We start from the raw sequence: 26,085 nt of genomic DNA, 5'->3' as shown, positions 1-26,085 counted from the left end.
TTTTCTGCCTAAGCTGGGTGGATTTGACAGGCTTGTCAAAAATCACTTGGGAAGCGGATTTGACTTAACTGATAGAGCGTCTGCCTATACCACATAGGAGGTCCAGGGTTTAAATCCAGGGCCTCCTAACCTGTGTGGTGAACTGGGCCATGCACAGTGCTGATGCGCATAAGGAGTGCCGTGCCACGCAAGGGTGTCCACCACACAGGGGAGCCAAACGCGCAAGGAGTGCACCCTCAAGAAGAGCCACGTCATGGGAAAAAATTGCAGCCTGCCCAAGAATGGCACCTCACACACAGAGAGCTGATATAGCAAGATGACGCAACAAAAAAGAGACACAGATTCCCAGTGCCACTGACAAGAATGCAAGCAGACACAGAAGAACACACAGCAAATGGACAGAGAGCAGACAACGGGAGGGGGGAAGGGGGAAGGGGGAAAGGGAGAGAAATAAATAAAAAATAAATAAATCTTTAAAAAAAAAAAATCACTTGACCATAGAGGCGAGGGTCTGTTTCTGAACCATCAATTCAGTTTCATTGATCTATGTGTCTGTCTTTATGACAGTACCATGCTGTTTTTACCACTGTAGATAGGTAATATGATTTAAAGTCCATAAGTGAGAGTCCTCCTACTTTAGTTTTCCTTTTTAAGATGTTTCTGGCTATTCAGGATCCCTTACCCTTCCAAATAAATTTGATAGTTGTGTTTTCCATTTATTTAAAAAATGCTAGTGGAATTTTTATCAGGAATGCATTCAATCTGTATATCAATTCGAGTAAAATTGACATCTTAATGATATTTAGTCTTCCAATCCTTGAGTATGGAATGTTCTTCCAATTATTTAGGTCTCTTTTGAATTCATTTAGCAATGCATTGTAGTTTTCTGAATACAAGTGCTTTATGTCCTTGGTTAAGTTTATTCCTAAACATTTGATTCTTTCAGTCACTATTGTGAACAGATTTTCCCCCTTACTTCCTCCTCAGATTGCACATTACTACTGTCTTTTTAAGAAAATATTTATTTATTTATTTTTCCTTCCCCTCCTCCCGCCCTGCTGTTTTTCTATCTTTGTCCATTTGCTATGTGATCATCTGTATCTATTTCTCTTTTTGTCTTCTCCAGGATTCAATCCTGGGGATCCCTGATGTGGAGAGAGTTTCCCTGTCAATTGCACCACCTCAGTTCCTGGTGTCTGCTTTACCTTGGCTCTCCCCTTCATCTCTTTTTTGATGCATCATCATCTTGTTGCATGACACACCTGCACAGGCCCTGGCTCACTGTGCAGGCAGTCACACAGGCATGGCTCACTGCACAGGCACTTTCTCTTCTTCTTTTTCGCCAGGAGGCCCCAGGGATTGAACCTGGGTTCTCCCATATGGTAGGCAGAAGCCTATCACTTGAGCCACATCTGCTTCCCACCACTGTGTTTTAAAGTCTATTTCATCTGATATAATTATAGCTACTTCAGGTTTGTTTTGGGTTTTTTTTGGTTACTGCTTGCATGGAATACCTTTTTCTACTTTCACAATAGACTCAATCTATTGGTATCTCCTTGGATCTAAGGTGAGTCTCTTGAAGACAGCATATAGGTGGCTCATATTTTCTTATCCATTCTGCCAATCGATGTCTTTTGATTTGGGAGTTTAATCCATTAACATTCAATGTTATTACTGTAAAGGTATTTCTTATTTTACCCATTTTGGCCTTGGTTTTTATCTGTCATAGTTTATTTTCACCACTCTTTTGAGACTTTTAGTTACTTTTACTGATATAATCTTCATTTCTAGACTCTCTTCCAGGCCTCTCTCTCCTGTCTTTTCTTTTCAGACTGTAGCACACACTTTAGAATTTCCTGCAAACCTCATCTCTTGGTTATGAACTCTCAGCTTCTATATTTCTGTGACTAGTCTACACTCGACCTCATTTTTGAAAGACAATCTTGCTGGATATCAGATTCTTGGCTGAAAGTTTTTCTCTTGCAGTATCTTAAATATATCATACCACTGCCTTCTTGCCTCCATGGTTTCTGATGAGAAATCAGCACTTAATCTTACTGGGTATCCCTTATGTATTATGCATTGCTTTTCTCTTGCCGCTCTCAGAATTCTTTTTGTCTTTGGCCTTTGACATTCTGATTAGTATGTGTCTCAGACTTGGTCTATTCAAATTTATTTAGATGGGAGTACATTGTGCTTCTTGGATATGGATATCTATGTCCTTCAATAGGGTTGGGAATTTTTCTACTGTTATTTGTTCAAATATTCCTTCTGCCCCTTTTCCCTTCTCTTCTCCTTCTAGGACATCTGTGACATGCATGTTTGCACATCTCTTGTTGTCATTTAGTTCCCTGAGACCTTGTTCAATTTTTTCTATTCCTGTCTTCATCTGTTCTTTTATATGCTTACTTTCAGAGGCCATGTCTTCAAGCTCACCAATCCTTTCTTCTGCCTCCTCAAATCTGCTGTTATATGACTTGAATGTATTTTTTATTTCATTTATTGTGCCTTTCATTCCCATAAGATCTGCTATTTTTCTATGTATGCTTTCAAATTCTTTTTGTGCACATCCAATGTCTTCTCTTTAAAAAAAAAAAAAAAAAGCTTTATTTATTTCTCCCCCTTCCCTTCCATTGTCTGCCCTCTGTGTCCATTCACTGTGTGTTCTTCTGTGTCTGCTTCTTTTCTCATCAGGCGGCTCCAGGAACTGATCCTAGGAACTTCCAGAGTGAGAGAGAGACGATCATTCTCTTGTGCCGCCTCAGCTCCCTGATCTGCTGCATCTCTTATTCTCTCCCCTCTGTGTCTCTTTTTGTTGTGTCTTATTGCTGTGCCAGCTCTCTGTGTGGGCCAGAACTCCTGCATGGACCACCACTCCTGCGCGGGGCAGTACTCCTGCGTGGGGCAGTACTACTGCACAGGGCAGCATTCTGCATAGGCCAGCACTCCACATGGACCAGCACTCCATGTGGGCCAGCTCGCCACACAGGTCAGCATGGCTTCCCCAGAAGGCCCTGGGCATTGAACCCTGGACCTCCTATATGATAGAAGGAAGCCCAATTGCTTGAGCCACATCCACTTCCCCCAATGTCTTCTTAATATCCTTAATCTCTTTAAACACCTCATTGAATTTATTAAGGAAATTATTTTGAACATCTATGATTAGTTGTCTTATCTACTTTATGTCATCTGGAGGCTTATTTTATTCCTTTAACTGGGCCATATCTTCCTGATTCTTGGTATGGATTGTAGTTTTTCATTGGTATCTTGCATCTGACTTACTAGATGTATTTATTCTGGGTGCAATTTCTCTCTTTAGCTTAGGGCTTTCTTTTTTTAAACTTTTTTTCTCTTTCTCCCCCTTACCCCCCTTGTCTGCTCTCATGTGTCCATTTGGTGTATGTTCTTCTGTATCTGCTTGTATTCTCATTGGGCGACTCCGGGAACTGATCCTGGGACCTTCTGGAATGGGAGAGAGACACTCATTTTCTTGTGCCACTTCAGCTCCCTGATCTGCTGTGTGTCTTATTATCTCTCCTCTGTGTCTCTTTGTGTTGCATCATCTTGCTGCACCAGCTTTCCGCGTGGGCCAGCACTTGTGCAGGACAGCACTCCTGCATAGGGCAACACTCTACACAGACCAGCACTCTGTATAGGGCAGCACTCTTCTCAGTCCAGCTTGCTGCATGGGCCATCTTGCCTTCACTAGGAGGCCCTGGGTATCGAAACCTGGACCTCCTATATGGTAGACAAGAGCCCAATTGCTTGAGCCACATCCACTTCTCAGTTTAGGGCTTTCTTGCCCTTTCTCCCTTGCTGGTTGTGTGGTAGAAGGCAAGGATGTAGTTGGTGCTATAGGCTGTGGAAGCTTAAGCTGCCCTCATTGCCCCCAGGGATCAATGAACCTTCTCCTACCTTTGTCCTTTGCCAGGGGTAGGGACAGAGCCACAGTTGTGTGTAATAATTCAAGTCATGTAGGCCTGGACTGTAGTTGCCCAGAGAAACTGATGAAACTTCACACTCCTTCCTCCCCTGCCGGGGGTGGGGATGGAGCTTCAGATGTGGGCAGGAATCTATGCTGTGCAGGTCCAAAATGACCACAGATGCCCTGGTAGAGTTCCAACTATTCAGTCTGTGCCAGAATGTATCTGCAGTTACCTACAGAGGCTGGTGCAGGGCTTGCCAGCTTCCTCCCTGCCAGAGGTGGGGCTGAAGCCTAGACTAGGGCTGCAGTCTGCTCTGGGTGGAAAGAAGCCAGTCCCTATATCACCATGGTTTTTAATCATCTCAGCTTCCCTTCATGCTAGGGGCAGAGTCAAAATTGTGGCTACCAGGGAAGCAGATGTGGTTCAAGCAGTTGGTTGCCTACCTACCACGTGAGAGTGTTGCTGTATTTTTTCTAGGTTCTTGGCTAAGCTACAAAAAATAAATTTTAAGTGGAAGCCCATTTATTTAGACGAGTAATTTATTAAGGAAGGAAGGGAAGAGAAATGGGAGAAAATAACAGATAATGGGGCCCAGGTAGGGAGGAAAGGGGCTGAAAAGAGATAAAGAGGGCTGATTTGCAGACTGCAATTCCCCATTACAGATTACAAATGCCCAGGTTTACTTGCATGCTGTTCCAGGCAGGAGAGAAAGGCAAGAACAAGGTGTTTTGAATTTGTGCTTCATTTTTAAATCATTAATTATTCCACCCCTTTTCTAGTGCTGGGGGAAGAGTACCAGTTTTTGCTGCTTTGATTGGTTATCCCACTGGTCAATCCTCTGGGAAGGCCCAATGATAAGGCCCCTGGAGAATATCCAGGGATTCTCCTGGCTTTTGGAGGAAATCTTGGTCTAAGCAGAGTTTCTCACAAAACTTACGCAGCAAGGTGATGCAATGAAGAGACACAATGAGGAAACACAATGAGAGACACAATAAGCATGTAGCGGATGTGGTTCAAACAATTGGTGTGCCTGCCTCCCACATGGGAGGTCCTGGTGCCTCCTAAAAAGAAGACGAGCACAAAACAAGCAGACACAGAGAGCAGACAGACAGTGCAAACAATGAGGGACAGGGAGAAATAAATAAAACTTTTTTAAAAGGTGGCTACCAGCCTCTTTCCAACTTGGAAAGGTTCGGACTTCAGCTGTTCTTAGGGTTATACTTTAGCCAGCCAAATTTACTAGTCAGTAGCTGGAGTTGGTGCCCAACCATCTCTTCCCCCCCGCCCCCCATTTTTGGGAAATGGAGCTTCCAACTCCAGCTATGGAATAGCTCCCAAGGCAGCTTGTACCGCCAGTGGAGGATGGGAACTGGTCTCCATGGCATGGAGTGCTCTACTTATGAATCTTCTCTACAGATGGGCAGTCTCCTCATTCCATTCTTTCAAGGGTGTTACAGGATGCTCTTCTAGTCTCCTAGAGCACATGAACAAGTGCTTTAGATAGCTCTGGGTGATTACTAACTGCCATGTAACATAAGCTGACCCTATGAGCTACTTACTCTGCCACCAATTTGCTCATTGTCCTCTTTGATCCATTTTGAGTTGATTCTTTTATAGGGAGTGAGATAGGAGTCCTGTTTCATTCTTTTTGTTATGGACATCCAGTTCTCCCAGCACCATTTATGAAGAGCTGTTTTGTCCCATCAACATGGACTTGAAAGGTTTGTCAAAAACCAGTTGGACATAGATGCGTGGGTTTATTTCTGGACTTTCAATTTTTTTCCACTGATCAATGTGTCTATCTTTATGCCAGTGCCATGTTGTTTTGACCACTGTAGCTTTGTAATATGTAAGATCAGGCAGTGAATTTCCTCCCATGTGGCTCTTCTTTTTTAGAATGCTTTAGGCTATTTGGGTGCATGCTCCCTTTAAAATGAATTTGGTAATTGCCTTTTCTATTTCTGTAAAGTAGACTGTTGAAAATTTGATTTTTATTGCATTAAATTTATGAATCTGTTTGGGGAGGATTGACATCTTCATGATATTTAGTCTTCCAATCCATGAACATGGAAGGTCTTTCCATTTGTTTAGGTCTTCATTTCTTTTGCATTATTTTGTAGTTTTCTACATAGAGGTCTTGTACTTCTTTGGTTAAATAGATTCGTAGGTATTTGGAGTCTTTCTTTCTCTTGGTATTGTGAATGGAATTTCCCCCCTCATTTCCTCCTTGGATTGTTCAATACTAGTGTACAGAAATGCTACTGATTTTTGCAAGTTGTTCTTTTATCCTGCCACTTTGTTGAACTCGTTTCTTAGCTCAGGTAGTTTTGTTTTAGACATTTCAGAATTTCCTGAATACAGGATCACGTCATCTGCAAATAGTGAGAGTTTTACTTCTTTTTCTTTTTGGATGCCTTCATCTCCTTGTCTAATTGCACTAGCTAGAACTTCTAGCACAATATTGAATAAAAATGGTGACAGTGGGAATTCTTATCTTGTTCCTGATGTTAGAGGGAAAGCTTTCAATCTCTCAACATTGAGTACAGTGTTGGCTATGGGTTTTGCATATATGTCCTTTATCATATTGAGGAATTTTCCTTCTATTCCTATCTTTTGAAGTGTTTTTATTGAGAAAGGATGCTGGATTTTGTCAAATGCCTTTTCTGTGGATTGAAACGATCATGTGTTTCTTTTCTTTCAATTTGTTAATGTGATATATTACATTAATTGATTTTCTTGTGTTTAACCACACTGGGATACTAGGAATAAATCCCACTTGGTCATGGTGTGTAAATCTTTTGATATGCTGTTTAATTCTATTTAAAAATATTTTGTTTAGAATTTTTGCATTTATTTCCCTTAGAGAGATTGGTCAGTAATTTTCTTTCCTTGTAGTGTCTTTATCTGGCTTTGGTATTGGGGTGATGTTGGCTTCATAAAATGTATTTGGTAGATTTCCCTCCTCTTCAATTTTTTGTAAGACTTTAAACAAGATGTTGTTAATTCTTCTCAAAATATTTGGTAGAATTTATCTCTGAGCCATCTGATCCTGCAGTTTTCTTTGCTGGGAGATTTTTTTTTAAGATTTTTTTTTTTAATTTAAAAAAATGTATCCCCCCCTCCTTGCTACCTGGCACTTGCTGTCTGCTCTCTGTATCCACTCACTGTATGTTCTTCTGTGTCTGCTTGTCTTCTCTTTAGGAGGCACTGGGAACCGATCCTGGGACCTCCAAAATGGGAGAGAGACATTCAATTGCTTGAGCCACCTCAGCTCCCTGGTTTGTTGTGTCTCATTGTCTTTCCTCTGTGTCTCTTTTTTGTTGCATCAGCTCACAGCATGGGCCAGCTCACTGCAGAGCAGGGGCCAGCTCGCCTTCACCAGGAGACCCTGGGAACCAAACCCAGGACCCCCTATATGGTAGACAGGAGCCCAATCACATGAACCACATCTGCTTCCCTCTGCTAGGAGATTTTAATGACTGATTCAATTTCTTTAAATGTAATTGGGTTGTTAAGTTCTTGTATTTCTTGTAGTATCAGTATAGGTTGTTTATGTGTTTCTAGGAATTTGTCCTTTTCATTTAAGTTGTTTAGTTTGTTGGCATACAGTTTCTCATAATATCCCCTGAGCCATTTGATATCATTTATGAATTTCAGAAAAGAAGAATTATATTTGTAAACTGGTCTGTTCTTCTGGGTGTGATACCCTTTGATTGTATTAGATTCACCTGAGATTTCTTTTATTAAATTATCTGTTAAATTAGGCTTTTGATTTGACCATGTCAGTAGGACATGACTCAGGGTGGAGTCCCAGCTCCCTTGGTGGGCTAATACCAATGGATACTCATTGAAGAAGGCACACAGGGAGAGAGAGTGCTCCATAGATACCAGAGGAGAAAGCTTTGTCAGCTTTGATCCTGTGGTCCCAGGAAGAGAGATCAGCCATTCACCTGAAAATTTATAGCTAACCTTGTGAAGAGACCAGAGCAGCTGAGAAAGCCTGGGAAGAAACACACCTTATACTGGGCTGTAGCTGAGAGAGAGGAAGGCTGAACCCTTGCAGAGATTGGCAACCATCTTTCTTCAACACGTAGCAACTGGCTTTGGTGAGAAAGCAAACTTGAGTTGGACTTTTTAGGACCTTGTAACTGTAAGCTTTTACCCCAAATAAATACCCTTTACAAAAGCCAACAGATTCTGGGTACTTTGCATCAGCACTCCTTTGACTGACTAATTCATCCTTTTATTTATTTTTATTTTTTTAAAGATTTATTTTATTTATTTCTCTCCCCTTCCCCCCCTTCCCCCCGCCCCATGGTCTGTTCTCTGTGTCCATTTGCTGCGTGTTCTTCTTTTTGTCCTCTTCTATTGTTTTCAGCAGCATGGGAATCTGTGTTTTGTTGTTGTTTTTACATCGTCTTGCTGCGTCAGCTCTCCGTGTGTGCGGTGCCCCTCCTGGGCAGGCTGCACTTCCTTTCATGCTGGGCGGCTCTCCTTATGGGGCACACTCCTGGTGCGTGGGGCTCCTCTATGTGGGGAGGGGGGGCACCCCTGCGTGGCACAGCAATCCTTGCACGCATCAGCACTGCGCGTGGGCCAGCTCCACACGGGTCAAGGAGGCCCAGGGTTTGAACCACAGACCTCCCATGTGGTAGACGGATGCCCTATCCACTGGGCCAAGTCTGCTTCCCTAATACATCTTTTAGGATCCTTTTTATTTCTGTGGGATCAGTTATAACTATCCCCTTTCATTTCTGATTTTATTTATTTGGTCTAGCTAAGGGTTTGTCAATTTTATTGATCTTCTTAAAGAACCAGCTTTTAGTTTTTTTAACTTTCCCTACTTTTTTTGTTGATGTTGTTCTCAATTTCCTTTATTTCTGCTTCAATCTTTATTATTTCTTTCCTTCTGCTTGCTTTGGGATTGTTTTTCTGTTCTTCTTCCAGTTCCTCCAGTTGTTCACCTAGGTCTTCGATTTTAGCTCTTTCTTCTTTTTTAATATAGGCATTTAGGGCTATAAATTTCCCTCTTGGCACTGTCTTTCCTGTATCCCATAAGTTTTGATAAATTGTGTTCTCATTTTCATTCATCACAATATATTTACTAATTTATTTCACAATTTCTTCTTCGACCTACTGATTGTTTAGGAGTATGTTGTTTTGCCTCCATACATTTGGAAAATTTCTCCTTTCATGTCTATTATTGAGTTCCAGTTTCATTACATTATGATCTGAGAAGATGCTTTGTATAATTCAATCTTTTTATATTTATTGAGACCTGTTTTGTGATCCAACTTTTGGTCTAGCCTGGAGAAAGATCCATGAGTACTTGAGAAGAATGTATAACCTGGGAAACAGATGTGGCTCAACCAATTGGGCTCCCATCTACCATATAGAAGGTTCAGGGTTCAATGCACAGGGCCTCCTTGTAAGGGCAAGCTGGCCAATGCAGAATGCCAGCCCATGCGGGAATGCAACCCCCCACAAGAGTGCCACCCTGCACAAGAGTGCTGCCCTGCGTGGGATTGCCTCCTCATGCGGGAAAGCCACCCTGTGCAGGAGTGTCAGCTGATGCAGAGAGTTGGCTCAGCAAGATGATGCAACAGAGACATAGAGGAGAGAAAATAAGAAGACATAGCAGAACAGGGGAGCTGAGGTGGCACAAGAGAGTAATCATCTCTCTCCCACTCCGGAAGGTCCCAGGATCAGTTCCTGGAACTGCCTAATGAGAATACTAGCAGACACAGAAGAACACACAGCGAATGGACACAGAGAAGAGACAATGGGGGGAAATAAATAAAATAAATCTTAAAAAAAGCCAAGAATGTATAACCTGCTGATCTTGTATGAAATATTCTGTATATGTCTGTTAGGTCTACTTCATTTACTATATTGTTCATGTTCTCTGTTTCTTTGTTGATCTTCTATCTAGTTGTTCTATCTAATGATGTGAGTGTTGTGTTGAAGTCTCCAATGATTTTTGTAGAGATGTCTCTTTCTCCCTTCAGTTTTGCCAGATTTTGCCTCCTATATTTTGGGGCACCCTGGTTAGTGCATAGATATTTATGACTATCAGTTCTTCTTGGTTGATTGTCTCTCTTTTTAATAGATAATGGTCTTCTGCCTCTTTTTTTTTTTTGCATTTAAAGTCTGTATTGACCGATATTAGTATAGCTACCTCTGCTCTTTTTTGGTTACTGTTTGCATGGAATATCTTTTTCCAACCTTTAACTTACAGCTGATTTGTATCTTTGGATCTAAGGTGAGTCTCTTGTAGACAGCATATGCATATGAATGACTCATGTTTTTTTGTCCATTCTTTCAGTCTGTTTATTTTGATTGGGGAGTTTATCCATTCACATTCAACAATATTATTGTAAATGTATTATTTACTTTTACCATTTTTATTATTTGGTTTTCATAATTATATATATACATTTTAAAAGATTTTTTTCCTCTCCCCATCTGCCCCCCAGTTGTCTGCTCTCTGTGTCTATTTGCTGTGTGTTCTTCTGTGTCCGCTTGTATTCTTGTCAGCAGCACCCAGACTCTGTGTCTCTTTTTGTTGTGCCATCTTGCTGCATCAGCTCTCCATGTGTGTGACACCACTCCTGGGCAGGTTGCACTTTTTTTTTTTTTTTTTAAATTTTTTATTGACTTTGTAATAATATTACATTAAAAATATATATGTGAGGTCCCATTCAACCCCATCCCCCCACCCCCCCTCTCCCCCCCCCAACAACACTCGTTCCCATCATCATGACACATCCATTGGATTTGGTAAGTACATCTTTGGGCACCTCTGCACCTCATAGACAATGATTCACATCATGGCCCATACTCTCCTCCATTCCATCCAGTGGGCCCTGTGAGGATTTACAATGTCCGGTGATTACCTCTGAAGCACCATCCAGGGCAGCTCCATGTCCCAAAGACGCCTCCACCTCTCATCTCTTCCTGCCTTTCCCCATACCCATCGTCCACCATGTCCACTTTTCCCAATCCAATGCCACCTCTTCTATGTGGACATTGGATTGGTTGTGTCCATTGCACCTCTATGTCAAGAGGAGGCTCAGATTCCACATGGATGCTGGATGCAATCCTCCCATTTTCAGTTGTAATCACTCTAGGCTCCATGGTGTGGTGCTTGTCCTTCTTCAACTCCATCTTAGCTGAGTGTGGTAAGTCCAATAGATCAGATTGTAGGTGCTGGAGTCTGTTGAGGCTCAGGACCTGGCTATCACATTGTCAGTCCAGAGATTCAAATCCCCTAAATATATCTTAAACCCCAACATTAACTGCACCTCCAGCACATTAGCATGAAAGTCTTATGAAGGGAGATCCCATTTGAGTCCAGATTCATCACACATAAACACCATTTCCAAAGAGGGGCCATCTGCCCTGGTAGTTAACCCCATCGGCCATGACCATAACTCCCATGGGTCTCTTTAGCCCTCAAAGGAACCAATATCTGGGGGTTGTATCTGCTTTATCTGTCTCTCTGACTCTGCTCAGTTGTGCATGAAGGCAATCCTTCTGCCAGCCTGCAGACTCTTTTTTAGAAACTCGTAGCCATATAAACTCATTTCTCCTTTCCATTTCCCCCTTACTTTAGGTCAAACAGCATTTTAAAGTCATGGTATTTTATGTAGACATGGATATTCTGCTGATCCGCATTGAACCTTCCATATAAGGTCATTTTCCAGTTGCATCATCAGTTGGTAGTTGATAGTGGTCCCTCGTTGCCAGGGAGGCTCATCCCCGGGTGTCATGTCCCACGCTGGGGGGAAGGCCTTGCATTTACATGCTGAGTTTGGCTTCGAGACTGCACTTTTTTTTGTGCAGGGCAGCTCTCCTTACAGGGCACACTCCTTGCACATGGGGCTCCCCTATGCGGTTGACACCCCTGCATGGCACAGCACTCCTTGTGTGCATCAGCATGGCATGTGGGTCAGCTCATCACACAGGTCAGGAGGCCCTGGGTTTGAATCTTGGACCTCCCATATGGTAGGTGGATACTCTTATCAGTTCAGCCAAATCTGCCTCCCCATAGTTATACTCTGGGGAATATAAGTTATTTTTATCTTTTTATTCTTTTGGTTATCCTTTCTTATAGTCTCCCTTTTATAATCTCCTCCAAGTGTCTCTCTCCTGTCATTTTCTTTTGGGGTGTAAGTCTCCCTTTAATACCTCCTGCAAAGCCAGAGTCTTTTCTATGAATTTTCTTAGTTTCTGTTTATTTTTGAATATTTTAAACTACCTTCATATTGGAAGGACAATTTTGCTGGATAAAGAAATATTGGCCTTCAGTTTTTCACTTTCAATGTCCTAATATATTATACAACTGTCTTCTTGTCTTTTTGGTTTCTAATGAGAAGTCTATACTAAGGCTTCCTGGGTGTCCCTTGTATGTGATTCATTGCTTCTCCCTTCCTGCTCTAAGAATTTTCTCCTTATCTTTGGCATGTGACATTCTGAGTAATATATGCCTTGGCATATCCTCAAACTCTTACTACTAACTAGAGTCCTTATCTTACATTTGATGTATTTCCCTCCAACTCATCTTATTATTAATTTTTAAATATGTTTTTATGACAGATGTTGTAAACTTACAAAACAATCATGCACATGTGCAGGATTCCCATACAACACCCCTCTATCAACACACCACACCATGGTGAAACATTTGTTGTAGATTTTGAGATATTATCAGACTGTTACCAGGTCCATAGCATACATGAAAAAGGTGGAAGGCTTCGTGAATTTGCATGTCAGCCTTGCACAGGAGCCATGCTAATCTTCTCTGTACTGTTCCAATTTTAGAAAACATGCTGCTGAAGTAAGCGCTCTTTCTTCTTTTTAATATAGGTGTTTAAGCCTATAAATTTCTCTCTCAAGACTGCCTTCATTGCATCCCATAAGTTTTGATTAGTTATGTTCTTGTTTTCATTCATCTCAGTATACTTACTGATTTCACTTGCAATTTCTTCATTGACCCACTAATTATTTAAGAATGTGTTGTTTACTGTCCTCACATTTGTGAAATTACCTCTTTCTTGACTATTATTGATTTCCAGTTTCATTTCATTATGATTGTGGAGGTCCTTTGCATAATTTCAGTCTTTTTATATTTATTGAGAACTGCATTGTGACCTAACATGTCATCTATCCTGAAGAAAGAGCCAAAGACATTTAAGAAAAATGTATATTCCACTGAGTTTGGGTGCAACATTCTATATACGTCTGTGAGATCTCTGATTCCTTGTTGATCTTCTGTCTAGTTGTTTTATCTAATGATGTGAGTGGGGTGTTGAAGTCTACAATTATTATTGTGGAGATGTCTATTTCTTCCTTCGGTTTGCCAGAGATTTCTTCATATATTTTGGGGCACCCTGGTTAGATGCATAGATATTTATGACTGTTATTTCTTTCTGATGGATTTTCCCTTTTATTAATATATAATGACCTTCTGTATCCCTTATAACTTTTTTGCCCTTTTGAGTTGGGAAATTTTCAGCTATTATTTCCTTAAATACTCTTTCTGCCTCTTTTCTCTTCTTTTCTCCTTCTGGAACTCCCAGGACACATATGTGGTTGCATTTCATGTTATCATTCAGCTCCCTGAGCCCCTGCTCTATTTTTTCCATTCTTTTTTCTCTTCAATTTCTACTGTTCTGTCTTCAGTATCACTTATTCTTTATTCTATCATTCGAGTATGCTGTTATATGTCTCTAATGTGTTTTTTGAAATATATTTTTTATTTTTTTTAAAGATCCTTAGTTTACAGAAAATGTTACATAAAAAATATGTAAGGGGGAAGCAGACATGGCTCAACTGACTGGGCTCCCGTCTACCATATGGGAGGCCCTGGGCTTGCTTCCCAGGACCTCCTTGTGAAGGCAAGCTGGCCTGTATCTGCAGAGAGCTGATGGCCTGTGCCTGTGGAGAGCTGGCACAGCAAGATGATGCAACAATAGGAGACAAGCAGTCACAGAAGAATGCGTAGTGAATGGATACACAGGGCAGACAGCAAGCAAGTGGCAAGGGGGGGGAAATAAATAAAATCTTAAAAAATATATATATATATTTATGTATATATATATATATATAAGGGATTCCCATATGCCCCACTCCCCCCACTTCCCACTTTTCCCCATATTAACAACTTCTTTCATTAGTATGGTACATTCATTGCAATTGGTGGACACATTTTGGAGCATTGCCACTAAGCATGGATTCTAGTTTACGTTGTAGTTTACACTGTCTCCCACTCAATTCTGTAGGTTATGGCAAGATATATAATGGCCTGTATCTGTCATTACAATGTTATTCAATACAATTCCAAGTCCCAAAAATGTGCCCATATTACACTTCTTTTTCCCTCTCCCTACCTTCAGCATGCCCAGTGGCTACTATCTCCACATCAATTATATAATTTCTTCCATTGCTAGAATCACAATAAAGCTATACTAGAATACCAGTAAGTCCATTCTAGTCCATATTTTATAGTCCATATTTTATTCCCCATTCCTGAGTATTCTTGGATGGTGAGACCCACTCCACCTCTAAGTGAAAGGGGGCTTCAATCCCATATGGCTGATGGATGGGACTCTCTTACTTGCAGTTGTAGATTCTCTCAGTTCCTTGGTATGGTGGTTGTCCATCATCACCTCCTTGTTAGTTGTCCTGGATGAGTCCCATAAACTAGGGAGTAGATGTTGCAACTCTACTGAGGTTCAGGGCCCAGCTGATACATGGACAGCCCAAATATTCAGGTCTCTTGGACATACACCTACCAACTCCAGCACCAACTATACGTTCAAATAGAAGGGACAGAAGAGGCATGTATAGAGAAGTCACAACTGAGTCCAACTCTGTCACACTTGGGAGCACAAACTCCCAAGTAGTGTCCACTGGCAAGGCACCAGACTCCGGAGCTATCTGCCATGACTGTAGGACCTGGGTGTCTCCAGAGCCCTCAAGAGCCCCATTATTTGTGATAGTGTCTAGTTTAGCAGTTGATGAGATCCTGCTGAGACATACATAAATGTTACCTCTGGGATGACCTCCTGCCTCACTTTGAAGTCTCTTAGCCATTTAAAATCATTTGTCTTTACCTTTTCCCACTTTTATTCAAGGTCTTTTTCCAGTTGCATTGCTCATTGGTGCTTGGTAGTAATCCCTCGGTGCCAGGGAGGCTCATCCCTGGGAGTCATGACCCACACTGGGGGAAAAGTGATGCTTTTATAAACTGAGTTTGGCTTAGAAAGAGGCCACATTTGAGCAACATGGAGGCTTTCAGGAGGTCACTCTTAGGCACCCTACAACACTAGGCTAATTTGCAATTTTGATGCAAAGGGTTATAAGCTTAGTCATCAATATCAAGGGCCCATCAGTGGACCATCTTTCTTCAGTAGTCCTTGCCCCTGTACTTGGGGGATTGTTCCTCTTCCATTAGAGAATGTGGCAGAGTTCCCCAGGATGGGAATTCGGTATTCTTTTGATTATTGTGTGAATCTCTATCCACTGTGACGATGCCCCAAGAATGTTTGAACACATTTATATACCTTATATATATGCCCAGGTGAACTTCCTCCCATGTATCCCCCATCACTGACATCCCACATCAATGATCCTCCCCTGCCACAGTTGTAACCCTTCTGTGATCCAAAACTTCAAAAATGAAGCCAAGAATGTTGCCAAATACAATTAATAGGAAAATGAAATAATAATGATAGGCTTAAACATAAGAAATAAAATATATAATAATTTAGAAAAAAATAAAAATAAAATAAACAATAAAATTGAGATATTAAAAAATAATGAAAAATATTTAAGGAATTTTTTTTAACATTTTGCCTTTCATCACTGTAATATCTGTTGTCCTGTATGTACAGGGACATTTTCTTCCCTTTCTTCCCCAGTGTCTTACTTTTTTTCATTTTGTCTTCAGAGAAGTTTTAGGTCACAGTGAAGTCACATACAGAATACAGGGGACTCCCATATACCAAACATCCTCCCCCTTTCCCCCCTTCCTATATTAATAATCTTTTTATATGTGAATGGTACATTTATTATAACTGATGTACAAATACTGAAACATAGCTACCAACCATGGTCAATGATTTACATTTTGGTTTACATTTTGGACCATACACTTTTATAAATTTTTTATGAAATTTAATATGGTCTGTATCCATCATTGCAAGATCATGCAGAACACTTCCATAGTTCCCCAAAACTCCCTTTTCCATCTGTTCTATTCCTCCCTCCCCCTCCCCTTGGGGCACATGGTGACCACCAGCCTTCACTCCTTGAAGGACAAGATTTATAGTTACTTGGAACAACACTCAGGGCTTGACACACTGGTCTGTCCTCCCCTATTAGGAACCACCCATGTTATTGAGAGACACCCATCCCTATGTTTGAGAACATATTGGGCCTTGCCAGGATGGGAGCCCAACACTTTCCCACTTGTTATGTGGGTTTCCACCCACTGATAATAATATAAGCTGTGGGTGGGAGGCTCTTTGTCTCTTCAGAAATAACTTAAGCTGCTTAACTTGTGGGTGTGGAACAGTAAGAGGCTGCAGTCCTGCTTTTAGTAACAATGGCAACAACTCCAGTTCCAGGAAACAGTTTAACAATGCAAGGTTTATAAACTTTAAATATTTAAGGGAATGCAAACTAAATATGCTAAAGTTTACCTAGAATATTTGAAGTTCATGCTAAAAGCTTACTTAAAATGTAGAAAATATATATATTAATTCAAGCTTATTAAAAACTGAAACAAAAAAACCATTTGGCTTTTTTTCTCGGTATGAAAAAAATTTTAAAATCTTGTTCGGGGCTCGGGATTCAAACAGAAAGCTCCCGAATCCGGCCGGCCGTCAATAAACCATTTTTCCTTCTCAAAATCATCCCTGAGTCCTGGCCTCTCTATACTCAAATAATTAAACCTCTCTCAAATTCTACAACATTTTTGGCGACTCCGCCAGGAAAGAAAACGAAGGCCAGAGACGGTAGCATTTTGCTGCCCCTTCCAAATCCCCGAGGAAGCCGGGAGGACTCGGGTGAACCCCAAATCTGGGCACCCCTGGATTAAATTTAATCCAGAAAAGATGTGGGCTCCACCAGAATCTTCCCGACAAAAATTGAGGGCAATGGAAGGACTAAAGAGAAAGATTCTGGGAACAAAAAAGAATTCTGAACATGGAAGAAGGTAAGACTCCCTGGGTGAGCACAGTCTGGAAAGCCCTAGCTTTAATTGCTAGGAAGGGGAGGCTGATCACCTCCCGAGAGAACCCTATTAGCCCCAGAAAATTGGGGGGAAGCCGTTCTCTTTAGGCCTGGGAAAAGGAGAAAAACCGGGGAAAAACCCTGGTGTTTTAGGTTTGTCTAACTGCATGTTAAAAGCTGGTACTGGTCTCACATCCACTAAAGGAGTGGAGTCTTGATTTTAATAAGAAGGGCTATTTATAGGTTCGAGTCCTAATGTCCTGGAGAAAAACCAGGAAAAAGTCCTGGTGTTTTGGGTTTGTCTAACTGCATGTTAGAATCTGGTACTAGTCTTATATCCACTAAAGGAGTGGAGGCTTGATTTTAATAGGAAGGGTTGTTTATAGGTTAAAGTCCTAACGTCCTGGAAATTGGTCTAGATTAAAAAAAAAAAACAACAACTTGGTTACAGAAAAATAAATCAGCTTTTCCAGTGGAGCTTGGTCTGGGTGTAAAGTTAAACAGTGGAAAAAGTCTAGCTAAAATCTTTTGTTATAGTGCTAAATTGTGAATGAATTTGCTTTATATCAAGTGTTAAGTGTTCTACAGCCATGCTGAAAATATATATATAGAACTTGTGGGTCAGATTAGTGACCTTTCTGCTTCTGTCTGTGTCAGCTCAATGCTAGTGTTGGAGTTGTGTCATTATGTAAAGTAGAATGCAGTAGAGCTAAAACCCTCCCATGCCATTGGCAAGGGGGTAAAATAATTATGGGGCAAAACTGAAGAGTCTAGATGTTTGTGCATGCTCTGCTGTCTTGTCTCTGATCTGCCCCTTTGCCGGGGCTTGAAGGCCGTCTGTGTCTGCGCCACACACCCAAGTTTGTTGGGGCTGCCCCAGTCAAGGTGGCTGGGTCCCCAGGAGAGTTGCCAAACTTGAGTAAGTTCTGACTGCCCATTTTGGCCTGAAAGCTGGAAAGGGGGGAGGGGCTTGCCCCTTTCCAGTGAGTCCACACCTTCTATTCATAAGCCGCATTCCTGTTTAATTGTTGTGCACCCGACTGCCTGGAAGGGGGGGAAGTGAAGGGGGTGAAAAGCAGAATCAGAATAAAGGCTGTAAAGTTCCCTCCATAGGGTGTCAAAGCCAAAATACGTTTGCATTCTGCCCAGGTTCTTCAAAAGTATTGTAGTAACTTTAAGTAAAAGAATGTGTTCTGTAAAGGTAAAATTTGTCTTAAAGGTATAAATAATTACAAAAGTTTAACAAAGCATTGTTTAAATTAAAGTATTTAAATAGCTAATTTCAGAAAGTCATTATTAAACAAAAACTGAATTAATAATAATAATAATAAAAAGTAATTTTTTTTTTTTAAAGATTTATTTATTTATTTAATTTCCCCCCCTCCCCTGGTTGTCTGTTCTTGGTGTCTGTTTGCTGCGTCTTGTTTCTTTGTCCGCTTCTGTTGTCGTCAGCGGTGCTTCTGTTGTCGTCAGCGGTACGGGAAGTGTGGGCGGCGCCATTCCTGGGCAGGCTGCTCTTTCTTTTCACGCTGGGCGGCTTTCCTCACGGGGCGCACTCCTTGTGCGTGGGGCTCCCCTATGCGGGGGACACCCTTGCGTGGCACGGCACTCCTTGCGCGCATCAGCACTGCGCATGGCCAGCTCCACACGGGTCAAGGAGGCCCGGGGTTTGAACCGCGGACCTCCCATATGGTAGACGGACGCCCTAACCACTGGGCCAAAGTCCGTTTTCCCAATAAAAAGTAATTTTATAACAAGAAAACATTTCTTCGGCAGCCAGCCTCCCCTGCCAACCTTCTTCCAAAAAAAACTTTCTGGTATTACATGCTACTAAGTATTTAAAATGAAAAAAAGTTCATTATTTTAACAAGCTTGTTTAATATTAATAGCAATTATATGTTGTAAAAAGTTTGCCTATTAACTTAGTATGTGGAATATATGGAATGTGTTTTTATTATTAAAGAAACAGAAAATAATTTTGTCCTAAAATAAAATGATTATTAGAAAGAGTAGAGTGTGGGACAAAACTTGAATGAATACTAAAAGTGTAGAAGGTTTGTGAAAAGAAAATTTTTATGATTAAAATTAAGTAAGATCAATATACAAAAAAAAAATCTTTTATCAAAATAGCTTCTTGTGCTTTAACCTCATCATTTCCTCAGTGTTTTTTAAAAAAAAGGTCTTATCTCTTTTTTTAAAAAAAACATTATGTTCTAGAAATCAAATCCTGAAAAGTAGCTTTTTATTTCAAACTAACTGCAAGAGATTTATTCTTTTACCTTAAAAGAAAAATTAAAGTAATAGTTAAATTCATTTAATACATTATAAGTCAAATAAAAAGTGTTTAAAAATGTTATAAAATTAACAGATTTTTAAAAAAATTAATAAAAACTGTAACTAAAAGTTAAAATCATTTATAAATGCATTTATATTATAAAACAGTAAAAAAAAATAACTAAAATTATAGCTAAGTAAATTTAGCCTGAAACTATTATTTAAGTGTAAATTCTAAACTAACCTTTCCTTTGTTTATAGTTACTTCAAACCTAACCTCACCCCTTGCCTTTGCCTATAGTTATTTCATAAAAGCTTCTGCCCCTACAGGCCAGAAAAGAGCTGGGACATCACTGTCTCCTGTCCTAGTATTAGTAACCCTTTCTCTCATGAATTCAAGTGTAAACTAAATAAATTGCTGCCTAATAAAATAAGGTTAAATAATCACTAGAGTTTTATTATCTCCAAAATCAAAAAGGGGAGTAAAAAAAAAAAAGTCTCCTGCCCTACGGTTAGTGTTCCTAAAAGTAGTAATTCATAAGAGAAACCAGTCTGTCTCCCCGAGGCTTCAAATAGCCTCAATAAATATATATAAAATTAATGTAGTTGTTTACCCAAAATTCTGCTAATTTCAAAGTAATATATAAAGTTCTAAAACAAAATAGTGCTAAAGCATTAAAAACATTTTAGTTATAATCCATTAATTAAGAAAGAAAATTCTTGGGTAAAACTGCATGGTCATAGTGTAAAACTGCATAGTCATAGTGCAAATTAAAAAAAAGTTTCAAGAATCTTTGAAATGTTTTGCAGTCACTCTTGTTTTGTAAAAATTATAAGTTTAAAGTAACTAAAGTTATGTTTTTGTATCAAACTATTCATGTCTGCCTATTTGCTCAAATTGTTAAAAATTAAATATGCAGTTATATATGTAAGTATTCTTAAAGCCCAAATTAAACTAAGCAAAATAAAAAGTCATATAAAAATCTAATTATAAAAACAATTAGGGAAAGGCCTCCTCTTTACAAAAGGTTTAAGGCAAAACTAAGTGTAGCAAATTAAACCTATCTACTAGGCTAGAAAATTAAGAATCAGTTTGCCCGGTAATTTCCCAGTTTAAACCTTTTGTCAGCTATAAAATGTAAAAAAAAAAAAAAAAAAAAAAATTAGTTTTCACATTTTAAAAAATGTTAATTAGTGTAACCTAGTGGCCTGCTGGCTCAGTCTCCCACTCCCAGGTTGAACAGCAGTAAAAGAAACCAGCTTAAGCCAGTCCTATGGGCAATAAAAAGTTGCCCAAGAACGAACTAAATCAGTGCCATTTCAGCACTAAATTCTATTCCTTATTTAACAAAGGAAAACAAGTAAAAACTAAAATAGTTAAAATGTGATAAAAAAAAAAAGCAGTTAAATCACAAACTTTTGCACGGGAAAGTTAAATCTTCTCAAATAAGCTATAACTTCTAAAGTATCCAATCTATGGAAAAACAGGAAAAGCTTGTGTGCTAAGCTTAAAAGTATAAATTGTGTCATTTTTCTTTGTTCAGGGCACCAGCCATATCTGGCTCTGCGCCCCTTCTTGCAAGATTGAAAATAAATTATTTTCTTCTTCTCCACAATCTAGTAAGCCTTATTTTCTTCCAGAAAATTTCTTTCCAACAAAATAAAAATAATTAGTAGCTCTATTAACAAATTTCAATAAGTAAAAAAAAGTCCATAAAAACTATAAAAAATCTTTCCTAGATTATAATTAAACAAATTAAGTAATTGTGTAATGTGTTTTAAAACCTGGTAGTCAGTATGCTTTTAAATTATTCATTTTCATAACTTAAACAAAAAAAAAAGTTTTTAGCTCCCTGTAAAAAAAAAGAAAACATTCCTTGCATAAACTATAATGGTTTCAATTTTATTTAACTTAAGTATAATCTCCCATAGTTAATTTATAAACTAAATTAACATTATATGTATAAAATCTTTAGAATAATAAAATTATAAGTTCACATTAGTAAAGTTAGGCTAAAAAATTGTAAATATGCTCTCTTAAAAAATAAAGTAAATATCTTTAATTAGTAATTATAATTTAATAAATTTATTTAAACGTAAAGTGGCTAATCAATATAATTATAGTCAATTATAAAAAGTTTATAAAACATCTTCCAAACTAAAAACATTTAAATAATTCTAGTTCTAAAAATTATTGTTAACTAAAACTTAATGTTAGTTGCAAAAAAAAACTTTGTAATAATAAAACCTGTCTAAAAGCCACCGCAAGGTACATATTTAAATAAATAGTAATAAAAAGTTATCTTAATTCTATTAAAAATATTCTGTTTTCATTTTCACAATGAAAAATAATTTTTCCCCTCTATTACTAAAGTAATGTACCTACTGTTATCTTCATAGTAAAATTGTGTAAGTAAAGTCATTTAATATATAATGTGTTACATTAAATTATTTAAAATATATATATAAAAACAAAAAATAAACTTTAACATTATCAAACTCTTGTGCATTCAAACCAGGCCTTGTATACATTGCATTTTGCCTCTCCATGTAAATTATTAGCTAAGCTGGTCACTAACCCCTCAATTAAAATATTTACTATCTCAGCCTCTAGTTCTGCTCCTAAAGTCAATGAAAACTACGTTGCAGTTTCAAGCTCCTGCAGCAGCCAATAATAACTCAGTACAACCAAGTGTACAATGAACATAGCCTGACTGGCACTGTTCCATAGTGCCAGAGAGCACTATGTACCAGGCTAGTAAAATACTAGAAAATCTCTGTCAGATCAATGATACTGCCACTTGCTCACTGTGTGAAAAACATGCTAAGTAAAACCATAATACCAGAATACTGTAAGTAAAACTTAAACACAATTAGCATTATAGCCTGCTCTCATAAAAAAATAACATGTAAAGTATTACAAACCTAAAACTTAAAACTAATAATTGCAACTCTAAATCCTTATGCATTAAATAATACATTACTTAATATTAAGTGCTGTACTTTTGTCCTGTACTAAATATATGCCTAATAATTATAACATTATCTTTTCTATTTTAAATCAAGTACAAAAGTATATTAAACATGTTAAATTCCTAGTAAATTCATTTTCTAAACAGTTAATAAACATGTCTATAGAATAAAGTGGCAGTCTCAGCCAAGCTCAGTCAACTTAACTATATTCTGCTGTACTCTACTGTGTAACAAAAGTAAGGCTTGCTTGCTAATAATAAATCACCTATTAAACAAGTCAAAATTGCTAAAAATTGTACAATTAAAACCAAAGTGTAAAAAACCTTTATTCTGTAATTCTAATCACTCCCACAGCTAAAAACTAAAAAAATTTCCAACTTAGTGTTCTAATCCTAAATAAAACCAGTTGCCCAAAAAGTGCCAGTTCACCAGGAGCATCTAATGGAGCAAATGAGTGCCAATCATTAAACAGCTTAAAATGTGTCTTCAAACAAAGCTAAGTGTCTGTTGCAATTTCTCTCTAAAAATAAGTAACTTAAAAATATATGTATATGCTGTTCCCACCAGCTTTAAAAAAAAAATGCCATCTTTATAGGCACCTAACTTTGTCTACCTCTGTAATCCAGTGTCCTCTTTTAAAAACGAGTATTCCAAATTTTTAATTAAGTTTGTTTCTTTCAAAGTGAACATCTTATTAACCATATAAAAACTTCATCCAACTTAGTACAAAATGCCGAATCCATCTTCCTCCGGTTAAAATAAAAAGTTTACACCTTGTTAGGCAATAACTACAGCCCATAGCCAGCAAGAAGCAGTTACAAAAAAAAAATCCTCTCCCTTCAGCACCCCTTTTAAATTAAAAGTGTAAACTCTTTAAGAGTAAAATAAAACTAATAAATAAATCTAAAACCTAACTGGAAATCCACGTGAGCGCCGGTGGCCGCAAAATAACTGCAGGAGGCCCCTGCCCCAAAATTTTGCTATCCAAAATAAAAAGTTCTAAACTTCTAAAAACAGTCCTGGATGCTGCACTAAAAATTAATAAATAATCAGTCAAAACAACAAACAACCATCCACCTCATAACTCCAACAATAATTATGCCAAAGCTTAGCAAGTTAAACTTTGACAAAGGGGGGAAATAATATAGGTTGTGGGTAGGAGGCTCTTTGTCTCTTCAGAAATAACCTAAGCTGTTTAATTTGTGGGTGTGGAATGGTAAGAGGCTGCAGTCCTGCCCTTAGTAACAATGGCAACAACTCCAGTCCCAGGAAACAGTTTAACAATGCAAGGTCTATAAACTTTAAGTATTTAAGGGAAATGCAAACCAAATATGCTAAAAGCTTACCTAGAATATCTGAAGTCCATGCTAAAAGCTTACCTAAAATGTAGAAAATATATATACTAATTCAAGTCTATTAAAAACTGAAATAAAAAAACCATTTGGCCTTTCCTCGCTGTATAAAAAAATTTAAAAATCTTGTTCGGGGCTCAGGACTCAAACAAAAAGCTCCCGAATCCAGCCGGCCATCAATAAACCATTTTTCCTTCTCAAAATCATTCCTGAGTCCTGGCCTTTCTATACACAAATAATTAAACCTCTCTCAAATTCTACAACAATATAACACACTATGACAAAATGATCACTCACACATTCTCTAGAAGATTGCCCCAGGTATGTTCTGTCCTGAACGTGCCCCCCATCTAACACCCTAAACCAGTAACCCTTCGTTGCCTCCCAGTGTTAACCTGCTGCCTCCCTCAATTCTCCTTCTAGTTACATGGACTCTCCAACCCACTCTCCCTGCTCTATGATAAAGTGGAAGTGAGTAGTTGTGCAGTGAAGGGATATGACAGGGGTGTAGTGATACCATTGTGTTGGGTGGTACAAGTCTAATGTGTTTTTTATCTTGCCTATTATGTTTGTAATTCCCATGAGCTCTGTTACTTTTTTTTTAATGAAAAAAATTTATTGTCTTTTTTTCTGTTACTTTTTTATTCTGGTTTTCAAATCCTTCGTGTTCTCTCAGTGTCTTTTTTGTGTGTGTGTCTCTGCGCAGTGTCTTCTCGATGTCCTTTATCTCTTTAACCATATTGTCTTTCAACCTACTAATTTGATTATGGAAATTTGTTTGCATCCCTTTGATTAGTTGTTTCAAATCCTGCATTTCTTCTGTGGCTTTGATATATTCCTCTTATTGGGCCATTTCTTACATTTTCTTAGCATAGCTTGTAATTTTTTTGCTGATATATAGGCATCTAGTTAGGGTGGTGAGTTTATAAGATGTTCAATTTCTCTCTTTTCTAGGTTTTAGTGGCAGGAAGCTGTGTTATGGCTCTTCTTTTACTCTTGGTTCAACTTGTTCTGGGGTCTTTAGAATTGTTACTGTTAGTTGTTCAAATCTGGGCCCTGTACCCAGTAATAGGTTGCAGACCTCCTTCGTTATGGAGGCAGTAAAGGCCAGAAAAGCCTATCTTACACATTTACATTTAATTTCCTCACATGCACTTCTTTGTCATCTGCCAACAGATGACACTCTTTGGCAGCCTTTGTCAGTGCGTATTTGCTGCAACTCCAACCAGATCAGTGTGACAGAAATTCCTGCCTGGAGGCTAAGAGTCTCGTAAATCAAACTTTCTCAGAGGTAGTTCTCCAACCTTTGCTGGCAGCCCCATCCCTTTTCCTGGGTAGGAAGTAATTCCACTCCACTCTACATCCTTAACAATTGTCCTGGTCCATAAAGAAGGAGATTGGGAGGGTTGGATCTCTTTAGTCCCTTTCAGCTCCCAAGGCAAATAATGGTTTGGCCCCACCAGGTCTGGAAGGGCTCATGGGACACAGCAGACCAAATTTGTGGGTCAAAAGCCAAATCAGCCTTAGGCTGTGTCCCCCTCTCTCCTCTTTCCTGGGGAGGTAGATCCCTGGGGCCCCCTTTGTCTGTAGCCATAGCCTGAGGCCTGAGAATTCACAAGTGTCTATAGTGTGTGGGAGGATGTAAGCATTTGCAGCTGCTGCTTTTAACTCAGTTTTGTCGTTGTAGTTCTTTTCCTTTGGTCTTCTCTCTTCTGGGTGGTGTCCAGCCTTCCCCTGGAGTCCTAAATCCTTGAATATTTTTTCCAGGTTATTTCTGTCTATCCTCTAGCTATTTTTCTAGGGTATGAGAGAGTCCCATGTCTTTCTAGTCCACCGTTCTCCCAGAAATGCAGTGTCTTCTTGATGTCCTTTGTCTCTTTAACCATATTGTCTTTCAACTCACTGTTTTGATTTAGGAGATTTTGTATGAACCTCGTTGATTTGTTGTCTCAAATCCTGTGTCTCATCTGGGCGTTTGATTATATTCCATATCTTCCATTTTCTTAGTATGGTTTGTCAATTTTTTTGCTGATATCTAGGCATCTGATTATGATGCTGAATTTAACTCTGATGTTCAGTTTCTCTCCCTTGCATAGGGATTTAGTACTTGGAGGCTGTCGTTACTGCTGTTCTTTAATTCTTTGTTCAACCTGTTCTAGCTCTTTAGGATTATCCTTGTATAGTTGCTCAAATCTGGGCAATGGACCCAGTAATGATTTGCAGACCTGCTTCTAACGGCCTTGAGGAGGGAGTCTGTAAAGGCCTGAAAAAGCCTCTCTAATTTATTTACTTTTAATGTCCTCTATGCATTTCCTTGGTCT

General features: G+C 39.0%; 1 protein-coding gene and 1 non-coding gene across 2 annotated transcripts in view; both read right to left on the bottom strand.

Moving 5' to 3' along the window:
• Nucleotides 1–26,085, bottom strand: part of LOC101445220 (zinc finger protein 82 homolog) — a 106,636-nt gene that overhangs the window by 25,356 nt on the left and 55,195 nt on the right. The gene's annotated exons all lie outside the window — the stretch shown is intronic.
• LOC111758839 (U6 spliceosomal RNA) lies at nt 12,667–12,773 on the bottom strand. The gene has a single exon (XR_002792991.1). It is a non-coding gene; the product is annotated as a U6 spliceosomal RNA (small nuclear RNA).

Source organism: Dasypus novemcinctus, chromosome 18 (genome assembly GCF_030445035.2).
Source record: "Dasypus novemcinctus isolate mDasNov1 chromosome 18, mDasNov1.1.hap2, whole genome shotgun sequence".
Classification (NCBI taxonomy): domain Eukaryota; kingdom Metazoa; phylum Chordata; class Mammalia; order Cingulata; family Dasypodidae; genus Dasypus; species Dasypus novemcinctus.
The sequence above is the reverse complement of the archived record's forward strand: the minus strand, read 5'-3'. Positions and strand labels throughout refer to the sequence as shown.